Below are 8,551 nucleotides of genomic sequence, written 5' to 3' on the forward strand. Positions count from 1 at the left end.
CGGCCAGGTGTATCAATATACCGTCCTTCCGTTCGGCCTGTCCCTAGCACCCCGTACATTTACGAAGTGCATGGATTCAGCTCTCGCTCCCCTGAGAAAACAGGGCATGCGAATTCTGAACTATCTGGACGATTGGCTCATTCTAGCGCAGTCAAAAGAGGAACTCATCTCTCACAAGATAGCGCTTCTCAGTCATCTGGAAAGCCTGGGTCTTTCGGTGAACTGGGCCAAGAGCTCACTTATCCCCAGTCAGTCAATTTCCTTCCTAGGAATAGAACTGGACTCGGTGGCGATGACGGCCAGGCTGTCAGAACAGCGCGCGCGCTGTGTTCGACACCTCGCCGCATCCTTCCAAAAGGGCAGATACCTCCCTCTGAAACGTTTCCAGAAGCTGTTAGGCCATATGGCATCAGCCGCAGCGGTCCTACAGCTGGGTTTACTTCGAATGCGCCCGCTTCAATGCTGGCTGAAATCGAAAATACCCCGCGGAGCGTGGGTTTCGGGCAGCGCTCAAGTCAGCGTGACTCAGGTCTGTGTCTCAGCCCTGCAGCCCTGGCTAGCGCCCGAATGGTACCGACAGGGAGTGACAATGGGAGTCATCTCACACCGCAAAGTGGTCTCGACAGACGCGTCCAACATGGGTTGGGGAGCGCTTTACGAGGGCAGACCAATCTGCGGCCCCTGGTCGGGCCCAGAGCGGAACCTCCATATAAACTGTCTGGAGATGTTAGCGGTCGAGAAGGCTTTGAAGCATTTTCTCCCATACTTGCGGGGACACCACGTGCTAGTTCGCTCAGACAACATGTCAGTGGTGTCCTACGTGAACCGCCAGGGCGGACTCAGATCCAGAGCCCTGCGCGCTCTAACAGAACGCCTTTTGGTCTGGGCTCAGGGCTCGCTGCGCTCGCTGAGAGCCGCGCACGTGCCCGGGCACCTGAACGACGACCCGGACAAACTGTCCAGGGACAATGTTCCCCCAGGGGAATGGGCGTTACACAGCCAGACGGTACAGACGTTGTGGCGCCGCTTCGGCGAAGCGAAATTGGACCTTTTTGCCACAAGCAAGAACGCTCAGTGCAAAAGGTTCTTTTCGAAGAGCGAGGATGCGCTGGCCCAAGTTTGGCCCAGTGTCCCGTTGTACGCTTTCCCCCCGATCTCAATGCTGCCTCAGGTATTAGCAAAGATCAGGGAAACGTGCTGCGCAGTGCTCCTCATAGCCCCGCACTGGGAGAACCAACCCTGGTTCCCGGAGCTGGTGAGCCTGTCAGACACAGCCCCGTGGCCGATTCCGGCGAGGAGAAACCGTCTCTCTCAAGCCCGAGGGTCAATTCTGCATCCCCATCCAGAGCGCTGGTCTCTGCATGCGTGGGTAATCAACGAATATTCGCTGATCTGCCAGAAGGGGTAGTTAACACGATCTCGCAGTCCAGAGCCCCCTCGACGAGGCGGCTCTATGCGTCTAAATGGTCAGTGTTTAACAAATGGTGTGCAGGGAAGAGTTTGAACTCTCAGTCCTGTGGGGTTCCACAGGTTCTGAACTTCCTCCAAGAGCTCTTGGACGCGGGCAGGTCCCCCTCCACGCTCAAGGTATATGTTGCGGCGATTGCTGCATTCGCCGACTCGGCGCGCGGCCGCGCACTAGGAAGAAACGAACTCATTACCCGTTTCCTGCGAGGCGCCAGGAGGCTGAACCCTCCGCGGCCACCTTCGGTTCCGATATGGGATCTGTCTTTGGTCCTGGAGGCCCTTAAAGCTTTTCCCTTCGAGCCGCTAGACTCTGTGGGTCTCAAATACCTCACTTTCAAAACCGTTTTTCTGCTGGCCCTCGCCTCAGTAAAACGTGTGGGTGACTTGCATGCGCTATCAGTTAGCGCGTCGTGTCTCGAGTTTGGACCTAACGACTCGTTAGTCATTCTCAAACCTAGACATGGCTATGTCCCTAAAGTGTTGGGTACTCCTTTCAGAGCACAGGTTATCTCCCTCTCAGCCCTGCCGCCGGCAGCCAGCGAGGTCGATAATAACCTCCTTTGCCCTGTCAGGGCGTTAAGGCTTTATATTACGCGCTCTGCAGCCTTCAGGCTCTCAGAGCAGCTCTTTGTTTCGTTTGGTGGGCACACCAAGGGTCTCGCCGCCTCGAAACAGACGCTATCCAGATGGATAGTGGACGCTATTGCTACAGCATACCTGCAAAGACCTGCAGTGCCCTCTGGGCATACGGGCTCATTCCACCAGAGGCGTTGCCTCATCGTGGGCATGGTCCAGTGGGATTTCCATTTATGACATTTGTACGGCAGCAGGCTGGGCCTCCCCGTCTACATTTGTTAGGTTTTATAACCTGGAAGTTCCCGCCCTGCAGGCTAAACTTCTTGCAGTCTAAAATCATGTTCATGCCCTGCTCTTCGCAGGCTGGATATTAGATTTGACTCTTCTGGTCGAGCCGCACTTTCAGGGAAAGCTTTTATATACAGACCGGCTGCGCCGCTCTGTTTCTCCCTACGGGTGCTTATGTACATGTGTTGGCCCGCATTGCTGGCCACCTCTCTCCCCACTCTTCACTCCCCGGGTCCCCTCCCCCTGGAGTTGTGTGTGGATGCATGGCGCGCACGGCGTTGACAAAGGGTTCCCGTAGCGTAAGTTCCTTACGCAATACGAGAGAACCTCTCGTAAGAGAACGATACTCGGTTACTCACGTAACCTCGGTTCTCTCTAGAGAGGGAACGAGTATTGCGTTCCCTGCCGTGCTTGCGCCTCGAGCTCATGTCGCTTCATTCGACAGAAACCAGAGAATTAAGCCTCCGAGCCCTGTTTTTATATGCTCTGACGCCGCCCCTTCTGGCGGGCTGTGACGCGCGAGGGCGCGCGCACCCTGATTGGGCATGACGTCACGCGGGGCTCACTGGTAGGCTTAAGCAGTTGCCGCGCGGCAGCCAATGAGCACGCAGTATTGCCCGCTCTAGCTCTGCTGTGCTGCCTGCTGCACTGCGTTGACAAATTATGAAAAATTAAGGATAATTTTTTGGCTTCAGTATCTCGAGAAAAGATGACTTTTCCCGTAGCGTAAGTTCCTTACGCAATACTCGTTCCCTCTCTAGAGAGAACCAAGGTTACGTGAGTAACCGAGTATCGTTTTTCATGCCAACGGTCTGTTATACTCCGCACAGCGGTCTGTTATCAAGAAATAACACACCGCAAATCATGCATTGGAATTCAACCAAGCCATGTAATAAAATAAGTTAGTAATAAAATAAGCATATATCACCACCAGGTGATATGCTTTAGTTATTTTGTTTATCCTATTTACCTGCATTGCCCTGTCAATTAGATGCAATGTGCGCATTTTAACTAGTTGATGCCTAATTTGCATACAGAACGTCCCCAGTTAATGACTTACATCAAGAGTCTTTCCCCCTGAAATTTAGAAATCTAAATTGGTGAATTTAGAAGAAATCTACAGACGCAAACAGATGGAGGATACACACAAAAATGTAGTAAATCTGAGTAACTGCATCTGGTACATTAATAAATAAAACTGAGTAGAAATAAGTTAACATTAAACATTAAAAATAACAATATTTATAAATTAACTTTTTATTTATGAGTAATTTAACTTTTTTTTGTTTCCTCTAAACCTTCATAAAATAGTATTCCATATGTAGCGGGGACCTTGGCCCTTCACACTTGGGGCACATATAGGAACACTGCCTCTAGCGTCACATGACTACGCCACCCTATTTAATAGGGAAATATAGATGTTACTACTAAGAATTGGTAAAGGATACACAGGAACGTGATTAGCAAGAAAGGGCTAGAGACGTGGATACCAATAATACAAAAGTTTTTATTTAAATACAATCATTTTTAATATATATAAAAGCTGAGAATCATCAACAAACACATGCAGGAGAGACCATAATCCAAAGGAGGCCGAGGCTTGATGGCAGACACATGCCCAAGGCTTCAATATCACTCTCAACACCCCGTGTACAAGTAACAGCACACACACTGCAATAAAGTCAAGAAATAATCACACAGCACTCTGTGGCGAGCTCTCTACCACCACGTACGGGCCTACTAGTGGTCTGCCCCAAAGCCTCAGCTCCTGTAACAAGAGTGTGAAATTATTTATGGTCTCAACATACAACACCCTCACTCAAACATGCACAAATAATAAACATTTAGATCAACAAACAAGAAAATACTACAGAAAATGAAAATATGAAAGTCGAAGTTTGGTGCTGGCATTGGGTATTACTCACTGACCTTCTACCAGCACCTCTTGAAGGAACTCACAAATCAAAATAAATACAACACTGTAAAACACTCAAAATAAACAAATCAGATCACTCAATACACAAACAATTATAAATGAAAATACTGCAATATTTGAATGTATAGTGTGGAAAACACTCATCGTTTAGAGTGGTTAATACTGGAGAACGGGCGTCACGTTAGGCTGCGCAGTGCGCACACACATACGCACACACACACACGTGTGTTGGAGAAGTTTGTTATAAGGATAATCTTGAGATATGAAAACAGCAGCGTCAAATCAACGTTGCCCACCAGGGCCCAGGCGTCTCAGAACATATGTTCTCCTTTAATTCATAAACCCATCGCCCATCCACGCATACACAGGAACAGGACACAACATCCCCGAAGCACGGGAATGCAAAGGGAGAGCAGCCACTCAAAACTCAAACCGCGGGCCATCCACGCAGCTCAAAGCATATGAGACACGGGACTGCAAGAGGCATGTAACGTGAGAGCCGGAGCCGCCAACAGCCGCGGGCCATCCACGCAGCTCAAAGCGGAAGCGCTGCAGAAACAAGGGGCGGTCCCACGGGCAATGACGCGACGCTCAAACGCCAAGCACACGCAGGAGGTGACTACATGTTCTTTTATACTGTCCCACCCTGCTCGTAATTGGACCTACACTACCCCAAGCACATTAGTCTAATTACAGCGCCACAATACGTCCCACTACACATACAACCACAAATACATACATGACGTTGGCTTTTAGCCTATTGAATTTTTACTCAATTATTTTGGTAAGTTTAATTCAAACAATCAAGTAAGATTTTCAGAGATTTTATTAAGTTAATAAAGTTAAATATTTCTGTAATATTTACTAAGCCACAGAATATTTTTAAGAGTGTAGTAGGTTTAAAACAAACTCCATCTAAATGTGGATTTTGAAGGTTTTATTTGATGATAGTCCTCCCTGCTCCTCAAATGTGAAACTAAGTCCATGTCAGTCACCATCAGTTATTGTGTATGTGTCTGTGTGTGTACATGCATAGCAATAATAATATTAATGTATTTGATTAAAACATTAAGGCAATTCAGTATTCTGATGCTTGGTTGTGTGAAGCTAAAAAGTTATTTTGCTTGTGAAACAAAAAGTATTTAAACAATTAATAAATATATACTTGAAACTAGTAGCATAGAAAATGTTTTCAAAACATGCACATTGTGGAATGGTTTCCTTTGCTGCTCTATAAACCTAGTGAATACTAAGGAGACCATGGTTTCTGTGTGAACTGATTATTTTGTAGACATCTTTTGAAAATGAAACAATTGCGTGAGTTTGAGGAAGATAAAATTAATTAACTTTTTTTTAATTAATTTTTTAAAAAGGAAGTTAGAGTTGCATACATATATATACTTTTTTGTTTAAAAAAGAGAAAAAAAAATACGTAATTATGAGAAGTGCCCTTTATTTCACTTGAGCCCCTGCCCCTCAAAATGTCTGTGCACGTCCCTGCTGAAATACATAGCAAAAAGTCATAGCTGAGACTATGTGCATGATTATGCTGTATTATTCTACTTGATAAAAACGTATTGCAGCAAGATTATGCGTGCAAAAGAATTAGAACAGCTACGTCCGTGTGACTGTAATTCATGCGCAATTGAGCATACACATCAAAGAGCAGGGCCTCGCATTTCAAGTTCGCACAGGGCCTCGCACCCCACCAGCGACGGCACTGCACACAGCATTTACAAACATAAACATCTAGAATTAGAACCTTACTTGAATAATAATCTCATTATTAAATCATGAATTTAAAACTCATTTTGAAGTTCTATGACCCATTCATAGGTGCAAATTACCACTCCTGCACGTGATCGTGGGACAATTGTGGCTTTTTTATAATTTCAGATTTTTTAAATTGTTTTTACGAACACTCAAGCCCCATATTTCATTTGAACGCGTGCTAAAAATGCTCATAGGCAGTATTTTTTTTTATACCACCAACACTTTGCTTTTGATATAGTACAGCTATTAGGTCAGTTTCACCATTTTTTTATTTTGTGCTTTCAGATTCTTTTTAACTGTAAAAATAAATTAAAACAAATATACATTTATAAATTAAAGATGTCATGTAAGTGCTCAGAAAAACGTGGACCGTCTATCGGCTTGCCACTGGTGTGCCGACGGTGGCCCAGCCGCGGAAAACCGCTGGTGGCGTGCCACCCAAAAAACGCTGGCAGACCGACGGGATTTTCAGATTGGTCGGATTGCCGATGGTGTACCGCCGGAGGTCCGACCGTGTCAAGCCGCTGACTTTGTGCCGCCCAAAAAACGCTGGTGGACCGCCAGGTCATTGTTAGCTGGTAACAATATAACAATATAACATATATGGTAACCATAATGTTTTATATTTGAGCGCGATCGCGTTTGAATGTATCATATTTTGGATAGCGATCGCGTTTGAATGTATCATATTTTGCAGCGCGATCGCGTTTGAATGTATCATATTTTGGATAGCGATCGCGTTTGAATGTATCATATTTTGGATAGCGATCGCGTTTGAATGTATCATATTTTGCAGCGCGATCGCGTTTGAATGTACTGTATCATATTTTGGATGAAAGCAAAACGCACCAAAGGGCTTCATGTTTTTATTATTATCTAATTTCATATCATCATAACGGATGGAAACATTTGAAGTAACATGATAATCAATATATTTTTCTCTAGCTTAGTTGTTACTGAAATCTTTTGGAAGATTTATACTGCTATAGGTTATTTATTGTTATTATTATTTTATCCGGCACTGCGCATATACCTTATGCCTACAAGGCACAACAAACCTGGTGTTCATTATATTATATATTGTTGGAAACATTTGTGTATGTGTGTGTGTGTGTGTGTGTATTCTGTGAATTTTAAAAAGGAATTTTAAAAAGCAATTTTAACCAGAAAAATCTAATATTTATTTCCAAAATCGTGCAGGCCTCTTGATATCAGTATGTTCACTTTTTTTTTTTTCAGGGCCCAGATGCCATTGAGGACTTCAACATTCACATGAGTCTCTGTACGTGAACATGGTAAAGTGAAAATCTTGGAAATGAAAGGTATGTACAATGTTTTTAGGAATGGCACAAAGGTCTCTGTCTTTGAAGTGCTTTTTTTGGCATTTGTTGTGTATCTTTGGATTATGTTGTGTTGTAAATAAATCCAAACAATTTAAAAGCCATTCTTTTTTAAATCTCCTCATTTACAGTATTGTGCAAGGTTGCTCAGAATGACAGGGCCTGATAGCTCCTAGGCCCGTTAGGGGAGGTTCTTTGTCTTTCTCAGGTGTGAAAAGTTTACATATTAATGAGCTCCCGCATGAAAGCTTTTTCACACAAAACACGTCGTAAAATTTTTAAATCAATATATTGTCTTATCTGAATGAGCAGTCAGGGTGATTTTCACATAGTTTTGCAGCAAATATTCTAGGCTACGTCATACAATTTTCAAAAGTCTTGTGAAGAAATAATCAGTATGGGTTTCATGGCCTTATTTCAGTGAGAATTTTTTTTTGTATTTTCACAAACCACGCATAAATGTCATTATCTCAAAACTACAAACTTTTACATACATGCTGCTGATATATTATTGTAGCAGAGTTTGTGCTGAATACAGTGTAATTAGACTTTAGCCATGAAATGTCACAAGTAACAGAAATAACCAGAAATGTCAGAGCATGTCAGAACACCTCCAGGGCCCAGAAAACAGCTCAGACCTCAGAGGGTTAATGAAATATTCCATAAATTGTATAACATAAAGCTTATGGGTATATCAATTCAATTTATTTGGGTTCCTGCTCATGTTGGTGTAGTGGGTAATGAGAAGGTAGATGTTTTGGCTAAACAATCTTTAAAGTTAAAGCAGATAGATTTACAAGTTCCATTAAGTAAAGCAGAAGCTAAAGTGTTCATTAGGAAATATGCACAATCGGTATGGCAGGTACACTGGGATGGTATTGAAACAGGAAGACACTTATATAATATTCAACAACAAGTTGGTGCTGGGAGGAGAGAGAGCAGGAACAGAATTGAAGAGAATATTATAACCTGTCTGAGAATAGGTCACACAGGATTGAATAGCACATTGTTTAAAATTGGCAAGCACCCAACAGGGGAATGTAATCACTGTAGTCAGCAAGAGACAGTTGAACATGTAATACTTCACTGCAGGAAATACAACAATGAAAGACGTCATTTTATTCAGTCACTAATTAAAGCTGAGCATAAAGATTTTTCTATAATAGGTATA

This window comes from Squalius cephalus (genome assembly GCF_949319135.1).
Source record: "Squalius cephalus genome assembly, chromosome: 3".
Taxonomy (NCBI): Eukaryota; Metazoa; Chordata; class Actinopteri; order Cypriniformes; family Leuciscidae; genus Squalius; species Squalius cephalus.